General features: G+C 38.1%; 1 protein-coding gene across 4 annotated transcripts in view; it reads left to right on the top strand.

The window, feature by feature from the left end:
* Positions 1-19,497, top strand: part of LOC117316117 (potassium voltage-gated channel protein Shaw-like) — a 160,890-nt gene that overhangs the window by 36,163 nt on the left and 105,230 nt on the right. For all 4 annotated transcript variants that reach the window (XM_033870614.1, XM_033870616.1, XM_033870615.1 and 1 more), the window contains exon 2: positions 13,524-13,627. The gene's annotated coding sequence lies outside the window, so the exon portion shown is untranslated. The remainder of the gene's footprint in view (positions 1-13,523; positions 13,628-19,497) is intronic.

Below are 19,497 nucleotides of genomic sequence, written 5' to 3'. Positions count from 1 at the left end.
TTTAGTGGAAAAGAATCGTAACCCGATAGAAAGCCTTGTATGTCACGTGACTGAAAATCGCGTGTAATTGATGTATAATGATATACCGCTATGCTTGTTTTAGACCATGAAAAACACATGTATGTGACTTTATTACGATTTAACTACCGAGGTATTGTAGAACAGACGGTGTGTGTGTAAGTGATAAGGTTTATTCCACAGAGATCGTAGCTATCTATGCTGGTGGTTTTGAACATCTCAACAGGTGCTTGCTGTTCTGGTAGTTCCAACCGCAAGATTGATGTATATGTATGAACGTGCATGTTTATGCATAGATGGCGTACGCAAGTTGACGCGTACATGTGCCGACAAAAAGAGCCGTCTGTATTCAAGGAACCAACAGAAATCATTGTCTATCTGCACTTATGTTGGAAATGTTGGCTTTGTTATAGACACTCGCGTGTGGTGTTCGCGAAATGACAGTGTACTAATGAAACCAAGGATTCAATGCACTTTGCGGAATGGGGATTACGGAAGTGGAATTGCCAATTTTTTGGGGGGGGGGGGTGGGGGTGGCTTCCTGGGTTCAATGCTGTCTCTAGTCAGGGAAATAAAATCTAAATCGTTTCCGTAGTCAAGGTGAAATCGCTTACCACAAAATTCGTAGATTTAAATGTAATCTTACCAATTCACTCCTTCATCAGTTTTCGGACAATAACCACTGCGATACTACCAGTATCTTGTCAATGATTTGAATGTGTGACAATATTTAATTGTTCGAAATAAGTTCCTCTTTACTTTACTATCCGCTCCACCAGGAATTTGAATTTTATTGGATGACATCGTCGGAAACCCACGTGACTCCGTCAAACAAAATGATTGGTCAATTTGGTATACTAAAAATATCAAGGAAACTCCAAACACAGACCCCCCTCCCCCGTCCCTTTTAAAAGGGGTTTTGAGTATTGCTACAAATACTGTAACTTTTTTTGTTCGTTGTGAATCGCGATTTCAAATTACTTACCTAACAATGCTTACAATTCTGCGTACAAAAGATGCGCCTAACTGACTTAGATAGTTATATGTAGTGTACATGATTGTTGCTCGCTCCCTAACTGTCGGGAGACCCTGACAGAAGAATGTTGCTCGCTCCCTAACTGTCGGAGACCCTGACAGAAGGAAGTGCAGCTAAGGGTGGTAACGAGGTTGTTCGAACGTTTTAGTCAACCGTACAAAACTGGACTTACTAATAAATATTTGAGGGTCAAAAATAATGGTTGCCGTCTTATATACAATACAAAATCACCCGCCGTTTATTGCCTACTATTTGTACGGTGAATACATGTACCTGCTTACCCCTGCAATTCCAAGACGTTAAAGATGTATTATTGTCAGCATGTACATGTATATGCCTATTGTATTATCACTAAAATCCTGTAGTACTGTTGCCTTCTTCATCCTCTTTATCATTCTCCTACCAATGAAACAGCCAGAGCAGTGTTCTGAACTGAATTGATTATAGAATTTCAATGACTCCACGTGCTACCCTACATGTATATGTTAAACCGTAGCGCATGTACATTTGTAAATAGAACGCCCTGAACCTGACGGACGAGGTTTTCCTCTTTAATGTTTCAGCTGCTGTGAATGTAGTTTGTGACGTCACCTTGAGGATTAAGTATGGTTTCATTTAACAGTGATATGTGTGAGGCCTACCTACGTTTTTTGAGGAGTTTTACCTGTTTCTAAGATGTGGATGTTGTATTTCAGGAGTTTACTGTAGTTCTGTTCGTGTACAGGGGAGGTGAGTCTGTGCGCTTTGTTTATGCTAACATTGGGGACTCCGAATTCATCTGTCCCATTACATATAATACATTGTACATATGAATGAAATATCATACCTTTCCGATACGAGAAAAATGGGTGTCAGGGAACGTGTTTTCCGCTTGTAGTTATTCGTTTATGTATTTTTTTCAGTTCTGAAATATCTTTTACTCCTCCTTGTATATTTAGTATATGGTGGTACATTTTTTGTAGAAAACGATTGCAGTTATTATGCTATATAAAGAAAACCGATATTTCGCCAATCAAATAATATGAAATTGTCTGCGAATATGGTTACTATAAATGCAATTGTTTGTCTACATCTGTAAGTTATACACTGCTATTGTGTATAATTATTCCTTGAATTCTAGAGAAAGGCATTTCAATAATACACTTCTTGTTTTCAACCAAGTTGGTTTTGACAGTACGATATGTAAATAGGGGGGGGGGGGGGGGGGGGGGGGGGGGGGGATGTAGATAATATAAGTGTACTGAAATGACGAAGTCTGCCATTATATATATGCGCCATGTTGGAACATCGCTAACTATAGAAAATACACATCTGTTTTAAATTTCCACGCTTTGTACAGATGTCAGCACTGCACCTAAGTATGTAAATAACGTTAACTTCAAATTTTCAATTCGCTGTTATCTATTTATGTAAGACGTGTTCCTTTTATCTCACTATGTGTTCCATATTCCGCACGAACATTTGTACATCGCTATTAACGATCATTACGGAAGTTGAACATCTAACTGTACTGAAAATGTATCGGCATCCCGAGACACTCTTATTGATTCTCGTCACTAATGAGTGTTACATGTAGTTTATATACGTGTGTCTACAGGTGTCTACACCATAAATGGCGAATTGTATGGTGTCGCACGCGTGTTGATGTACATGTGTAAATACAGGAAGTGACATACGGTGCATTGTTACACACGTGTATACACCGGTAGTGGGGTACTGACTGTTGGTATGCACATGTTTATAAAACGGAAGTGACGTACTGTGTGTTGATACACACGTGTTTATACCGGTGGGAAACTGACTGTTCTTACACACGTGTATACAACGTAAGTAACGTACTGTGTATTGATACACACGTGCTTATACCGGCAGTGACGTAATGTGTGTTGTTTCACATGCGTTTATATTGGTGGTGACGTACTGTGTGTTGTTACACACGTATCTATACCGGTAGTGACGTACTGTATGTTGTTAAACATGTGTATATACCGGTAGTGACGTACTGTGTGTTGTTACACATGTGTATATACCGGTAGTGACGTACTGTTTGTTGATGCACATGTGTATATACCGGTAGTGACGTACTGTGTGTTGTTACACACGTATCTATACCGGTAGTGACGTACTGTGTGTTGATGCACATGTGTATATACCGGTAGTGACGTACTGTGTGTTGTTACACATGTGTATAATACCGGTAGTGACGTACTGTCTGTTGATGCACATGTGTATATACCGGTAGTGACGTACTGTGTGTTGTTACACATGTGTATAATACCGGTAGTGACGTACTGTGTGTTGTTACACATGTGTATATACCGGTAGTGACGTATTGTGTGTTGATGCACATGTGTATATACCGGTAGTGACGTACTGTGTGTTGTTACACATGTGTATATACCGGTAGTGACGTACTGTGTGTTGTTACACACGCATTTATACCGGTAGTGACGTACTGTGTGTTGTTACACACGTATTTATACCGGTAGTGACGTACTGTGTGTTGTTACACATGTGTATATACCGGTACAGTTTTGTACTGTGTGTTGTTACACACGCATTTATACCGGTAGTGACGTACCGTGTGTTGTTACACACGTTATGTCGGTAGTGACGTACTGTGTTGTTGCACACATGTATATACCGGTAGTGACGTAATGTGTGTTGTTACACGCGTGTATACCCGGTAAGCGGCGTACTTTTTTTAGAACTATTATCAGGCAGAAAAAACATGAAATAGTATAATAATGTGTTATATAATCAATATTTCTGCAGAATAACACTTATATTTTATATATCTATCAACATACCCATGCCGATTATTATATTGATAGTTTCTGGAAATCAAGTGTTATACGCACGTGCGTTTGCTTCTGGATTATCTATAACTTGATAAATTTATACGAAGCTAATTCATAAATACTTTGTAAACCACAGTGACAATTCTGATGTAGGCAAAATGTTGCTATACATACCACTGAGTTATACATAAAGTATGCATGTGTAGTCACATCTCTGGGCTGAGCATTCGGAGTGAAACTCATTTACAGTGCGTAAACAAACAATGGTTGGCATTCTAAAAACAGAGTCGATACGAGTCCGGAAATATTTGCACGCAGTGTTCGGGTTAGCTGTTACTGATGCGCGAGCTAGTGACTGCTCCAAGGCCTTGACTAAATAGAAACGTCTGATTGATGGTGACCGGGAATGTGTGCTTTTGTTTCTAAGTTTAGGTTTCAAAGAGATGAAGGAGTCAAAGTTCTCTTTTAATCGTCATCGTCGTCAAATAGGTGTATTCTTTTTAAACATTGGTTGCCGAATGTTAGATAAACACCATTTAATCATCCGTAGCATTAGGTCATTGTGTGTATTGCACACAACAAACGTTTCCAAATACACTGGATTGATGAAACTTGTAATAAAAAAAAAGTGAGGATATATGATTCAACTTAACATGGGAATTCAATACAACACATACCTGAATGTTCTAAACTGCGTAAACAGTTCTTTTTTTCTTTTTCTTTTCTCTCTTTCTTTCTCTCTTTTTTAAAAATCATTTTTTCGTTTAACTTTGCCTTTGGCTCTTGAACTTTGATTCAGACTTTGTAATATTTTACATTGCCTTTGACTTTCTCAGTTTCCGTGGACTCTCTTTTCTCTCTTTGACCTTACTTTAACCTTCCTTTGCCCTTTGACCTTTATATTCATCCTTGACCTAACTTCTCATTCATCATCAGGTAGAACTCGTGTACATGCGCATATATACACGATATACAAGGTCTTTTACTAACATACATGTACATGTAACTATTGAAAAATATATTTTTATTTACAACATTCTATAAACAATTACTCGGTGTGCGTAAAATGCTTGTAATGCTATGGTTTATTTAAAGCTTGGTAAATATCCATTGACATTGTTAAGGAAATCAAGAATTTTTAACTATTGGATAAATAATAAACACTGATAATTGTATTTTAAGATAATGTTATAAAGACATATAAGAGAATAACGATAAATGGGTTTTAAATATCAAGAATGAATTATACAATATAGAATAGACCTAGGCTTTGTATAGCAACGAGAAAATATTGGAACATCGTCAAAGGGATTTCTCTTTATATATGCCGTGACAATGAATTTATTATGCAGGTTTATTTGAGAAAACCATTAGGGAAAGGGTACTTAAAAGACAATACTAAAATTCGGCTGTCATCGCAGGATTTAAATACAGAAGAAGGTTGTTATCAAAATATTCGGCAATGCTTTAGAATTTGTACTATATGTGATCCAAATGATGTTGAAGATGTATTACAGAATATTCTTAAATGTCCATGCTATTCGTATATACGTTAGGCATTTTAGAAAAAAGTTACTGTTTTTAAATAGCCAAGCATGTTAAAATTGATACAGTATTTCAACGGACAAAATACAAAAGAATTAGGAACATTGGCCAAATGCTTTAAAACAGCTAATGCCAAAATGCTTTCTCAAACTTCGTTATGCTCTCAGAGTACATTGTCTCTTACACGTATTTATTATTTTTGATGTTTTTGATATTATGTTAATGTGTATGTGTATGATACTGATGAGGAAGACTCAAGGTTGATGAACTTGAAAACGACATGTCTTTATGTCGGGAGAAATAAAACCTATGTACGATGAATACATATCACAAATATCCGTTACTATGGCAGCTATCGGTAAACCGGTTATTGAATTTCGCTAATTGGATTAAACGTGAAGTCACGTGGTATGCACTGTATAGGAACCATGGCCGTCGCCTCTTTTCGCTCAGAGATCGGTAAATTTTGTTTAGTAAACAGATGTACTGGTCTGATTCAGCCGTGAGACTGATCATACACTTAGTGGGGTCTGAGCTAGATCTGTCAAACACTTGTCCGGAACCCAGGCATGAATCGCTGATAGGGTATGAATTTGTATTGATATTCTACATCAGCCCAAATTAAGCCGCACTTTCGTACGCGCCTCTACACGGGAGGTAATTGGAAGAGCATGTTTTATCCATTTTCGTGTCCTGTGAAATGATCCTGGTGTTGGGGAATTGTCAGTATAGGTGTTAGATCAACTGTATACGACTGCACGTGCTCATACATGCAAAAGGCCGTTCTGGACTATTCACATACATTGGGTAGATAAAATATCATTAATTTGTGGGAGATTTATTTTGATTTACATCACACGGCATTATGGCGGATAAGCCTAAGGGAGAAGGGTTTGCACATGTTTAATGAAGTGACAATATTGAACTTTAACAGACAAATTGACGGCATTAAACGTAGGTTTTAAATGCATGTGAATTGCTGTATAGGTCAGTTTCTGAAATCTTTTCACATTTGCCATTTTGGAAAATGGCAGCTGTTTTTCTAATGACTTTGGCGAATGAAACACTGCGGAATTGTCTGAAGCGATTACAGTAATGCTGACCAAAGCAGAAAACGAGATGTTTATTTTTCATTTTCCAAATACATCAAATGGATTTGACCTGAAAGGAAAGTCTAATATTAGTCTTAAAAATCATAAGAATGAATGTAAACAATAAACAAAAGAAAGCCTTTGGATTGGAACAAGTGTACTTCAGACTGGGGAATGGTACCAGGGTACTTAAGACTGGGGAATGGTACAGGTGTACTTAAGACTGGGGAATGGTACAATGGTACTTAAGACTGGGGAATGGTACAATGGTACTTAAGACTGGGGAATGGTACAATGGTACTTAAGACTGGGGAATAGTACCAGGGTACTTAAGACTGGGGAATGGTACAAGTGTACTTAAGACTGGGGAATGGTACCAGGGTACTTAAGACTGGGGAATGGTACAATGGTACTTAAGACTGGGGAATGGTACAATGGTACTTAAGACTGGGGAATGGTACCAGGGTACTTAAGACTGGGGAATGGTACAATGGTACTTAAGACTGGGGAATGGTACAATTGTACTTAAGACTGGGGAATGGTACCAGGGTACTTAAGACTGGGGAATGGTACAATGGTACTTAAGACTGGGGAATGGTACAATGGTACTTAAGACTGGGGAATGGTACCAGGGTACTTAAGACTGGGGAATGGTACCAGGGTACTTAAGACTGGGGAATGGTACCAGGGTACTTAAGACTGGGGAATGGTACCAGGGTACTTAAGACTGGGGAATGGTACCAGGGTACTTAAGACTGGGAAATGGTACCAGGGTACTTAAGACTGGGGAATGGTACCAGGGTACTTAAGACTGGGGAATGGTACCAGGGTACTTAAGACTGGGGAATGGTACAATGGTACTTAAGACTGGGGAATGGTACCAGGGTACTTAAGACTGGGGAATGGTACCAGGGTACTTAAGACTGGGGAATGGTACAAGCGACTTAAGACTGGGGAATGGTACAAGTGTACTTAAGACTGGGGAATGGTACAATGGTACTTAAGACTGGGGAATGGTACAAGGATGCAAAAGACTAGTTGGTGGTTTCTTTTTTAGCTATAACACCAGTCATGTAACTGTAAGTCAAACTGCAAGTTATGTTACGTTCTCAAAGTGCGGACCGGTGTAATAATAAGGATAATGTCCGGTATAATAACGAGTGTCTTCCTCCATATTTCAACAGGAAGTAAAGTTCAACCAAAAAGTCTCGGAATGTTGTAATGTGTCATGAAAAATCAGAACTCTTTAAAATTGAAAATCAGCTTAGGTGTCCATTCCCTGATATGGTTGTTTAAAACCGTTATAATTGTTTTGCATATGCTATTAAATTAACCGACTAATCAGAGACGGCGCCTACATACACATTGGAGTGGGTACAGCGCCCTCTATATACACGTAGGTGTCTGTTAAACACGACATTACATGACGGAAAGCCTGATATTGAACACGGATATTGTCGGTAAAACGGCTTAACAATATAATTCACTTTAAGTACCAATTATCTGCCGGACTTAAAGTTATGTCTGGTTAAAGTCGAGGTAACATATACAATGTGGAAATATTAGACACCAGTTTGCGATAAATAGGCTAATGCCTGTCATATTTTACCACTTTATAACACACTTCTCAAGGATTCGCCTCTCATCCTACATATGTCTTCTTTGCTTATTTACACCTGGAAATAAGGCTGTCAATTTTTAGGCTAATTGACTCCTCTTGGAAAAGAATCATTAAATATTATAGGCATGTATACAGCAATGCGCAATGTTAATTTTAGTGTCACGTGCAATGCTGTTTTCCCCCCAACATACGTTGCACGTGTGAACAAGAAAAGTGTAAGTGATACACGTCTTTCATTTTTAATAAAAACTACAACGTGAAATAGAAAATAACAACTCTTTTTCTTTTTGAGCATTGAACGTTTATGTTACATGTAAAAACGCACAATTCACGGATGCAAATTTTGTGATAAATAGGAAACATCAAAATCTTCAATCGTACTAAGAAATCTTGTAAATCTGAGGGAAATACATAAAAATCTTAAATCTTGGTTGGAAACATTCAAATCGGTTAAATCTTAGTAGGAAACGTTGAAATCTTAAATCTGAGTGGGAAACGTTGAAATATTAAATCTTAGTGGGAAACGTTGACATCTTAAATCTTAATGGGAAACGTTGAATCTTGAATATTAGTGGGAAACATTGAAATCTTAACTCTTAGTGGGAAACGTTGAAATCTCAGTTCTTAGTGGAAACATTGAAATCGGTTAAATATTAGTGGGAAAAAATATAATATCTTAAATCTTAGTGGGAAACACAAAAATCTTAAACCTGGATTGAAAATGGCTATGATTGATACTCTGAAGCTGTTATGGAATCTGCTATACAATGGGTGCTAAACACGGGTAAATGGAGTTGGAAGAGGAAATGTGCAACTAAAACTTGTTTCAAGTTTCATAAATGTTCCTTAACTTAAAGAAATTCTTTAACATTAAAAATCCTTGATATAAAAATGCAGATTCCCTGAATTTAAGATGATTTCCTTGAATGCAAAAACATTTTCATATGAAAAAAATAAGGTAAGGCAATTCATTTCAAGAAGCATTGATTAAACATGGACCAGGTCTCCTATCACCGAGAGGGCTGGTAATTCTACACGTCTTTAAGTCATTCAATAATAGGCCATCAAATATTGATAAAATTCATCCGTGGCAGTTTTTATTATGACGGACCATATGATGACGTCTGAACTGAGTTGGCTGCTCTCTCGCGGGCCACGTGATTTCTCTTAAGTAGCAAATAAAACAATAGTAAGTGTTCGGCTGTTACCACGGAAACAGGTTAAGTAGACGGCACGTGCGACGATAAACCAGACCATAAACAGACCAGGGAAGATCGCGTGCGAGCACGTGGTGGTAAATTGGTCACTTCTGATCCCTACAAAATTGTTTAATTAGCTGTAAACTGGGAGTTTACACATGCTTTACACAGCTCTGTTATTGCGTGTGTCCATATGGGATACTCTAATAGGAATAAAAAGTAGACACATGCTCTTAACCTTGTTTGATTTGCCGGTAACGAAGCAGGCTTAAGATTTGTTTTATTATAAATATTTTCAGTAACAAACATGCAAGATCGCCATAAGTAGTAACGGACACGACTTGTACAAGTTTGCCATTAACATTAACAAATACGACTTACACATGCTCACCATTAAGCCGTAAGATTTCTGATACAAGTCTCTTATTGATCAGAACAAGGAGATCGTAAATGGTCCCTCTATTGCACAACATCCATTTTGATATTTAAAGTTAAAACACTACACACGAGAAATTATATAACTGTATCTATCCTCAAATAAGCCCCCACTAGTGTAACCGTACTACATGGTTGACTGGCCTGACCTCGTGTCATGATCGCTCAGGTAAGGCCGGTTTTCAGAAGTAATTTTTGGTATATTTTAACAGGAACCGGACACAAAATCGGTCCGGTGTTCGGAATTCAGAGGGATCGGTATTTGGAAGTTTTTAATACTATAATAAAGAAGGACCAATTCCGTACAATGACAATTCGTTCGGTATTCAGAGGTGTTCGGTTTTTAGAAGGTTCGGTTTTCGGAAGTTGCACTGTATATTTATCCTCAAATAAGCCCCCTTCCCTAGTGGAACAGTACCGTATATCTTCTCAAATACCCCCCCCCCCCCCCCCCCCCCCTCCCTAAGTGTGAAAATTTAGCACTCTTTTTATCCTCAAATAAGTCCCTTCTCCCAGTGTAAAACGTAATACCATAATCATCCCCAAATAAGCCCCCTCCCCTTGTATAAAATTGACTACCATATTCATCCCCATAGTTTGGAAATAACTTATTGAAGAAGGGATCCTCTTTAATGGACAGGCCTTATTTACTACCGTAAAGAGAAGTTATTGTGAACGTTTCATACGTCTTGTACTAAAAACCCGATCTTCAAAGTCCGTATGTATATATTGAACAATGCCGACCTTTTTGGCCATCACTCATGCTAAGAATAGGTTTCTTCATACGTTTACGTTTTTCGTGTATGAGTCATAGTGTTAAATACTGAACGTTCTAGTGAAGGTGTAATTGGCTATAGGTACCAACAGTCCAGTCGTACAAGTCAGAATTCTGCTGAAAAGTATACAGTGGGGGCTTTACTGTATAGACTGCCCCCCCCCCCCCCCCCCCCCCCCCCCCCGATTCTAGTTTCAAACTAGGGGGAAAAGCTACATGTGTAGTAGTATATATGCATAAGCTTGGCAATTCTCAAAAAAAAAAAAAAAAAAAAACGAGGAAAAAATAAAACAAAAACAAACAAAAGACATAACAAAAAAAAACAAAAAACAAAAATAACTAATAAGGAAAAACCAAGTAGTGCCACAAGTATTTTTTATTCAATGAAAAGTGTTCGAAATATAGACAACAATTAAGACGATGCATGCTCAACCGTTGTATGCAGACCGTCTGTACAATCTGTATTTGATCTGTTTCGAGTGGAACATTCGGATCATGGTGAGAGTCACTTCCTGATGTCCTTTGGTCCGCTCCTAGGTTTTATCCGGGTACTCCGGGTTCCTCCTACAGTATGATCCCTCTCCCACTTCTGTCCGAGCCAACACCGACTTACTTTGCTGGTAGAACATTGAAAACAATCGTGTCCAACTTACATAATCCCTTACTCATGTCCAAATGAATGCAGAATGGCGGAACGTTAGTTTGTAAGGGAAAATATACTTAATGTGACTGCAATCTCAAAATTTCAGACATTCTGAAACTTTGACCGGAAGTGTGTATATTGCGGAATCGTTCGTAATCCGCACCTGAATCGCCATGCATGCGAGAAGTACATGGTTTACCACATGCTGACGTCACAATATATTATGCAACGTATCGAAGAGAAAGATGTTTACACTATTGGCGGTCCAGCTGAACGTCTGTTTAGGTAACGCTGTGTGAATCACTCCATGTTGTCTGAGACCCATAGATGAAGCGGTCTGTAAATATTTGAGAAAGTTTGACACTCATTCTAAGAATTGTGAAATCGACAAATTAAGAATGGTAGTACCACCTGGTCATGTTTGGACGTGCAATGAACGTGCGGGCATTTTATCTGATCGTGTGTCTATCACGAATGATGCGTATAGAAAAACCCAACTTGGCGCAAAAGTGGAGAGGTATGTTCATCGACACGTGTGCCCCTAACAACGAGTGCTTTGTAATCATAACTGACTTAGGAATGCAAAAAGTCGACAACCAATGATTCTGACGTGAATCTGCGCTAGCTTGGGACGTTTTTCTTTATTCCAGTGCACAGCAAAAAGAGTTTCCGTATAATCTTAACATTATACTGAAAACCAAAGAGAAAACGCTTACATTTCCTTGTACATTTTAATGAAAATTGTAATTATATCTGAAATTAAAACTAAATGTTAAATTATGTCTAAAATTACATCTAGATTTAAATTGTTACATTATATTCATGTAAGATTACAGCTTACAATTTGCTGAACAAAATAATACATTGTTGGAGTTATGTTCCAGCAATCAGATATGACGTCATATTTGGTAACGAAGAAAGAAATGACGTGTATTATGACACTAATATCGCGTTTGATGACACTATATATTACATATTATGACACTAATAACACGCGTCAATGACACTTTATATCACGTATTATGACACAATATATCACGTTTTATGACACAATATATCATGTATTATGACACAATGTATCACGTATTATGACACAATATATCACGTGTTATGACATAATTTATCACGTATTATGACACTTATGTATCACGTGTTATGACATAATTGATCACGTATTATGACACTATATATCACGTATTATGACACAATATAACACGTATTATGACACTATATATCACGTATTATGACACTATATATCACGTGTTATGACAACAATATATCACGTATTATGACACAATATAACACGTATTATGACACTATATATCACGTATTATGACACAATATAACAATTATTATGACACTATATATCACGTATTATGACACTATATATCACGTGTTATGACAACAATATATCACGTATTATGACACAATATAACACGTATTATGACACTATATATCACGTGTTATGACAACAATATATCACGTATTATGACACAATATAACACGTATTATGACACTATATATCACGTGTTATGACACTAATATCACGTACTATTATGCTATACTTGCCACTCTGACCTTACCACCAGTAGATGGGCGTTACATATCATCGGCCACGACAAAATGAAGGCTTAGAAAATAACCCTTCTGCTGTGTAAAATTAAATTCAACAAATGTGATATGTGTTATCTTCATGTTTGTTTGCATTGATAATTAGTATTACATTGATTATTATTATATTGTCTTGTATTCTATTTTTACGCACTATTTTTTAAGCGGAAGAATACGGGTAGGCGATTTGCGAACGAAAAAGGCGGGGAAATTTGAATTAGGTACATAAATAGAGAAATTGGATTTAAAATTACAAGTTATCAATTTAAACAAAGGTGAAGTTGACATGAAGCGCGCTTTATAAAATTTGTCTTTGTCCAGTTGGCATTCATAAGTCCATGAATGCCAACTGAAAGCAGTTCAAGGCTTAAATACACGACGTAATATGACACACTATAGCACTCGTTGATGTAAGACAATGATCGTTTCTTGACGCCGAGGAGTGTCATGACGTCATAAAATCTTACTCGTTCATGAAACTGTAACGCCATCGTTGAAAAAATAAGGAAACAAGTAGATGGAGTGTTGAAAATAACTACGAATACTCCGCTGGGATTTTACCTGTCACATCCTAGTCTCCTAGTGCTCATTTTGCCCCCCCCCCCCCCCCCCCCCCCCCCCCTCTTCTATTCATATTCTTAAATGTTCATAAGAATGGATTCGTGTTGTAGGTTAGCATATATCTGTATAAATAATGTCTTTCCAGTCTGTTTTCTCAATACTGACTTAATGTTGCTATCTTCCACAGATTTCCATACATGTGTAGTCCAGTTGTGCCACGAAGACGTCAACGTAACACACTGGATAAGAATGACTCTGAATAAAGCACTTCGTTACCATCCACATATTTCGGTGAGTTTAAAGATTTTAGTTTAAAAAATGACATTTAAAAATAAACAGCAAACAGGCAAACTAAATACACAATTGTATTCACTAGTATATGAATTAAGTAATGTTAAGCTAGTTGGAGACAGCAATTTTAATGCTGACCCTGTTTTACAAACTCTCAACGGTAAATAGTCAATCACACGTAGATCCCTGCCCCGCTAGGCCTCCTTAGTTCGCTGTGTGCAGGACATGTTCTTCTCTGAAGATTCCTGCCCCGCCAGGCCTCCGTAGTTCGTTGTTAACAGGACATGTTCTTCTCTGTAGACCCCTGCCCCGCCAGGCCTCCATAGTTCGTTGTTAACAGGACATGTTCTTCTCTGTAGATCCCCGCCCCGCTAGGCCTCCGTAGTTCGTTAACAGGACATGTTCTTCTCTGTAGCCCCCTGCCCCGCCAGGCCAGGCCTCCGTAGTCTGCTATTTACAGGACAAAGTCTTCTCTGTAGATCCCTGTCCTGCCAGGCCTCCGTAGTTCGTTGTCTACAGGAGGTGTTCTTCTCGGTTGGTACCAGTGCCTCGTCAGGCCTCCGTAGTCCGCTGGTCGCCTGTCCCCGCCTGGCCTCCATAGTCCGTTGTTTACGGCAGACCTCTCGGTCTCCATAGCGTCTTGTTTACAGTGGAAGACGTCCGCGTGTGTACTAGTTGCTGTCTCTGTGGCAGTGAAGATGTCCTTCTCGAGCCTTATCGATCTAGTCGCCTGTGTCTGATTTTCACTAACCGTTTTGAGCTTAGAATATGACGCCATTGAATTCGTGTCCATAGCAACAGCTGAAAATACAATTTGTTTAGTTATAGGTCAACGGTATCGGTTTTAAATACCTTCTCATTTGTACACGATTCTATTTTAACATTGTTTCCTTACGCAAAACAAAAACACACACTTTGATTAAATGATCACGTTTTATTATTGGTTGTTCAGTTTGCATTGCATTGGCCTGTTTAATGTGTAAGCCGGAGAAATCTTTCTTGAATTGTCCCAGTTTCTCTCTTTCAGTCATATTTCTTCTCGTGCTACATAAGTATACCGCGAATATTAGCATATTTGCGTATACACCACTGGTTATAGATTCACTTATCATAGTATAGGACTTATATATAGACTCGCTAAACCTATATATAGACGGGTCAAACCTATATATAGACTCGCTAAACCTATATATAGACTCGCTAAACCTATATATAGACTCGCTAAACCTATATATAGGCTCACTAAACCTATATATAGACTCGCTAAACCTATATATAGACTCGTCAAACCTATATATAGACTCGCTAAACCTATATATAGACTCGCTAAACCTATATATAGGCTCACTAAACCTATTTATAGACTCGATAAACCTATATATAGACTCGCTTAACCTATATATAGGCTCACTAAACCTATATATAGACTCGATAAACCTATATATAGGATCACTAAACCTATATATAGACTCGCTAAACCTATATATAGACTCGCTAAACTTATATATAAACTCCCTAAACCTATATATAGGCTCATTTAACCTATATATAGACTCGATAAACCTATATATAGACTCGCTAAACCTATATATAGGCTCACTAAACCTATATATAGACTCGATAAACCTATATATAGGCTTAATAAACCTATATATAGGCTCACTAAACCTATATATAGACTCGATAAACCTATATATAGACTCGCTAAACCTATATATTGGCTCACTAAACCTATATATAGACTCGATAAACCTATATATAGGCTCACTAAACCTATATATAGACTCACTAAACCTATATATAGACTCGCTAAACCTATATATAAACTCCCTAAACCTATATATAGACTCACTAAACATGTAAATAGACTCATTAAACATTTGTATAGTCTCATTAAACATATATATAGTCTTATTTAACGTATATATAGTCTCATTAAATGTATATATAGTCTTATTAAACCTATATATAGTCTCATTAAACCTATATATAGTCTTATTAAACCTATATATAGTCTCATTAAACATATATATAGTCTCATTAAACATATATATAGTCTTATTAAACCTATATATAGACTCAATTAACCAATATACATTTGTATAGACTCAATTAACCAATATATAGACTCAATAAACCTATATATAGACTCAATAAACATATATATAGACTCAATCAACATATATATAGACTCAATAAACCTATATATAGACTCAATAAACCTATATATAGACTCAATAAACCTATATATACACTCATTAAACATATATATATATAGTCTTATTAAACCTATATATAGTCTTATTAAACCTATATATAGTCTCATTAAACATTTATATAGTCTTATTAAACATATATATAGACTCAATAAACCTATATATAGACTCAATAAACCTATATATAGACTCAATAAACATATAAATAGACTCAATACACCTATATATAGACTCGCTAAACCTATATATAGACTCGCTAAACCTATATATAGACTCAATAAACCTATATATAGACTCAATAAACCTAAATATAGACTCACTAGATAATAATAGTACATTAATGTGGCATAAAGGGAGGCATTTCAGTCAATAAAATTGCTCCTACGTCGTACTTTTAAGACATCTGATCATATTAAGAATGGCCTTTTTAAAACAAATTATTAAAATGGTGAGTTTGGATAATATTTCAGAAATAGGTATATTTTACCCCAAACTCAACGGTCGGACACTTTTTTTCTAAAAGCATTCTTCTTGTCACGTCTAGAGTGCTTTTTAGTGTCTCATGAAAGCATTTTTGGTGTTTGAAATACCTCCTTATATGCCATATTTGAGTGATATTATTTAGACTCTTGTGAGCAAAACTACATTATTTTGTGTTATATGTTTAAACAGCTTAACACATAACATGTCAACAGCATGTCTCGTGGTTTGCCAAGATACATTCTAACAGATGATCATGTTATTTCTGTTAAATTGCACCATAGTAAGAATTTATAGGCTTGTAAAGTATCACTGTTTTGACTGAATTTGCTGTTTATATACCTCTAGATGGCTTTAATTACGATACTAAACACAATGTAAAAACATAAATGATATGATAACAGTTGATTTTTGATCTAAAAAAGTACAACGTTCACATGAAATAGAAAACAATGTTGCCAGCTATTATATAGGATCTGGCCATTCCCTGGACTGGACATCAGGGACGTTAGAAATAACAGCTAGCTTTTCATAACTGACAAACTGGACAACTGGTCAGCATTTAACGAAACTCCTATGTATGCTTTTTGAATTTAACAAGCACACCAATATAAGCGTTATACACAAAGCCTGCCTGAGTCGGTGTCTGGCGATCTGGTTGAGAAGGATAGGCCGAATTAATGGGAGGGATCCTTACTGATTTTGTGATCTGACTTCCGCCCTCGCTAATCATCAATATAAACCTTCGTATTTTAACTCCATACTCTCGCTACTTCCGCACTTTGTTAAACTCGATTAGTAATCTTATATATACCATACTCGAATGGGCGCACGTGTCTGACGGAGAAACCCGCATCTCTCCCCGTTCGTACGCCGTGCGTTAGACTGCGCCACGTTTCTCTATTCCACATGTGTCTATGAAATGTTTGAAAGTAAGGTACGAAATATCTTAAGTACATTAGAACCTGTCCATTCCGGTGGCCAGTTTAGTGTAGTGTATTCCGATGGAACCTGTCTTACCCGGCAGGAACTTGGTTACCCTAGTACGGTGCAACCTGTCTACTCCGGCCGGGACTTGGTTACCCTAGTACGGTGCAACCTGTCTACTCCGGCCGGAACTTGGTTACCCTAGTACGGCGCAACCTGTCTACTCCGGCCGGAACTTGGTTACCCTAGTACGGTGCAACCTGTCTACTCCAGCCGGAACTTGGTTACCCTAGTACGGTGCAACCTGTCTACTCCGGCCGGAACTTATTTAGTACAGTTCAACCTGTCTCCTCCGGCGGGATCAAAGTATGTACAGTTCAACCTGTGTACGCCGACGAAAACTTGATTCAGTAGAACCTGTCTACTCCGGCGGTATCTAAGTTAGTACAGTGAACCTGTCTACTCCGGCGGGAACTTAGTTGGTTAAGTACAATATGTCTACTCCGATGGGAATTAAGTTACAGTGTATTACAGTAGAACCTATCTACTCTGGCGGGAACTGAGTTGGTATAGTAATACCTGTCTTCTCCGGCAGGATCAAAGTAAGTACAGTAGAACCTGCCTACTCCGGCGGGAATTAAGTTCATACGGTACAACCTGTCAACTCCGGTGGGAACCAAGTACAGTAGATCCTGACTACTCCGGCGACATCTAAGTAAGTACAGTAGAATCTGTTTACTCCGGCGGTATCTAAATTAGTAGAGTAGAACCTGTGTACGCCGACGGGAACTTGATACAGAAGAACCTGTCTACTCCGGCGGGAAATAAGTTAGTAGAGTAGAACCTGTCTACTCCGGCGGGAACTAAGTTAGTACAGTAGAATCCGTCGCCTTTGTCGATAACTAAGTTGAAGAACCATACCAAGGGACAAATTAATTCTATAACAATCTGTATCATCATTAAGTGCAAATTAATCCTAATCCGAAGAGCTTTAATAAAACAGAGCGAGCACTGCTTTAGTTTAACATTGCATCGCCATTTTTTAACCCTAGAACTTCAAACGCGTGGTTTTCACGTTCGCCAGTAAACAGTGATTGTAGGAACGTTATTTTTGTATACAGACGAAAGGACAAATTTTATATGAAAGAATTAACGAGGCGATTTTTCTGTAAAGAAAATGCCTCTCTGCTACTGGTAACGAGACTCCACATTTTAATACTGAGCTGAGGCACGCGACCAGCTCAAACGTCTGCAAGATGCGGATAATTAATGACCAACCGAACGTTTGATTGATGAAGCAGACGTCACAATCGTTATCACCGGGGTTTTCACGCGCGCACGCGCATGTCCAGAGTTAATTGACACCGTTTGATAGGTACATTTCTGTAAGACGAGAGAGGAGAGTTCTAACAGACAGGGTCTGATGGATAGTCCCGCGGAAACTGGAGCGCGTGCAAACAAATTAGGCGGGAATTATCGCCAATGGCAGGACCGCAGTAACAGGGACAGGTAGTTGTTTAAACTTCTGGTGACGTAACGGGGAGATAGAATTTGGTAGAGGCACGGGGCACGGGTCGGATTATGATCAGCTTAATAGATTGTTAGATTGGGAGAACGGGGTTGGGGGTGGGGGTGGGTGGGGTTGGGGGTTGGGGGGGGGGGGGGGATGAGGTCCTTATTTTGTACATGGATTAAAATCTACAATATATACAAAAGGCAAGCTATGGAATAACAATCTACAATATGTACCTTAAGACAAGACATGGGGTAACAATCTGAGATAGGTACCAATAGACAGTCGGAACAACAATCTACAATATGGACATATTTTGAGAGAAAACTGTCCCTTATTAGATCCCTACAACAATGATGGGAAGAATTTTAACATCAGTCAGTTTGGAAACATGATACACATAACCAGAACAGCGTTGTTCTTTTTTGCATTTCAACCATCTTTTTCTGTGTCATGTAAATTTTATATGAAGATTGTCTAATACAATACTCCTAACATGTACAACCGATATTTCTGAAACTCGGAACGCATGATCCAAGCTTTAAATCAACGTGTACTGTCGGGGTACGGTCCGTCCTGTACTGTCGGGGAACTGTCCGTCCTGTATTGTTGGGATACGGTCCGTCCTGTACTGTCGGGGTGCGGTCCGTCCTGTACTGTCGGGGTACGGTCCGTCCTGTATTGTCGGGGTACGGTCCGCCCTGTACTGTCGGGACACGGTCCGTCCTGTACTG

The sequence above is a fragment of the Pecten maximus genome, chromosome 18 (genome assembly GCF_902652985.1).
Source record: "Pecten maximus chromosome 18, xPecMax1.1, whole genome shotgun sequence".
NCBI lineage: Eukaryota > Metazoa > Mollusca > Bivalvia > Pectinida > Pectinidae > Pecten > Pecten maximus.
This window is presented reverse-complemented; position numbering and strand designations above follow the sequence as displayed.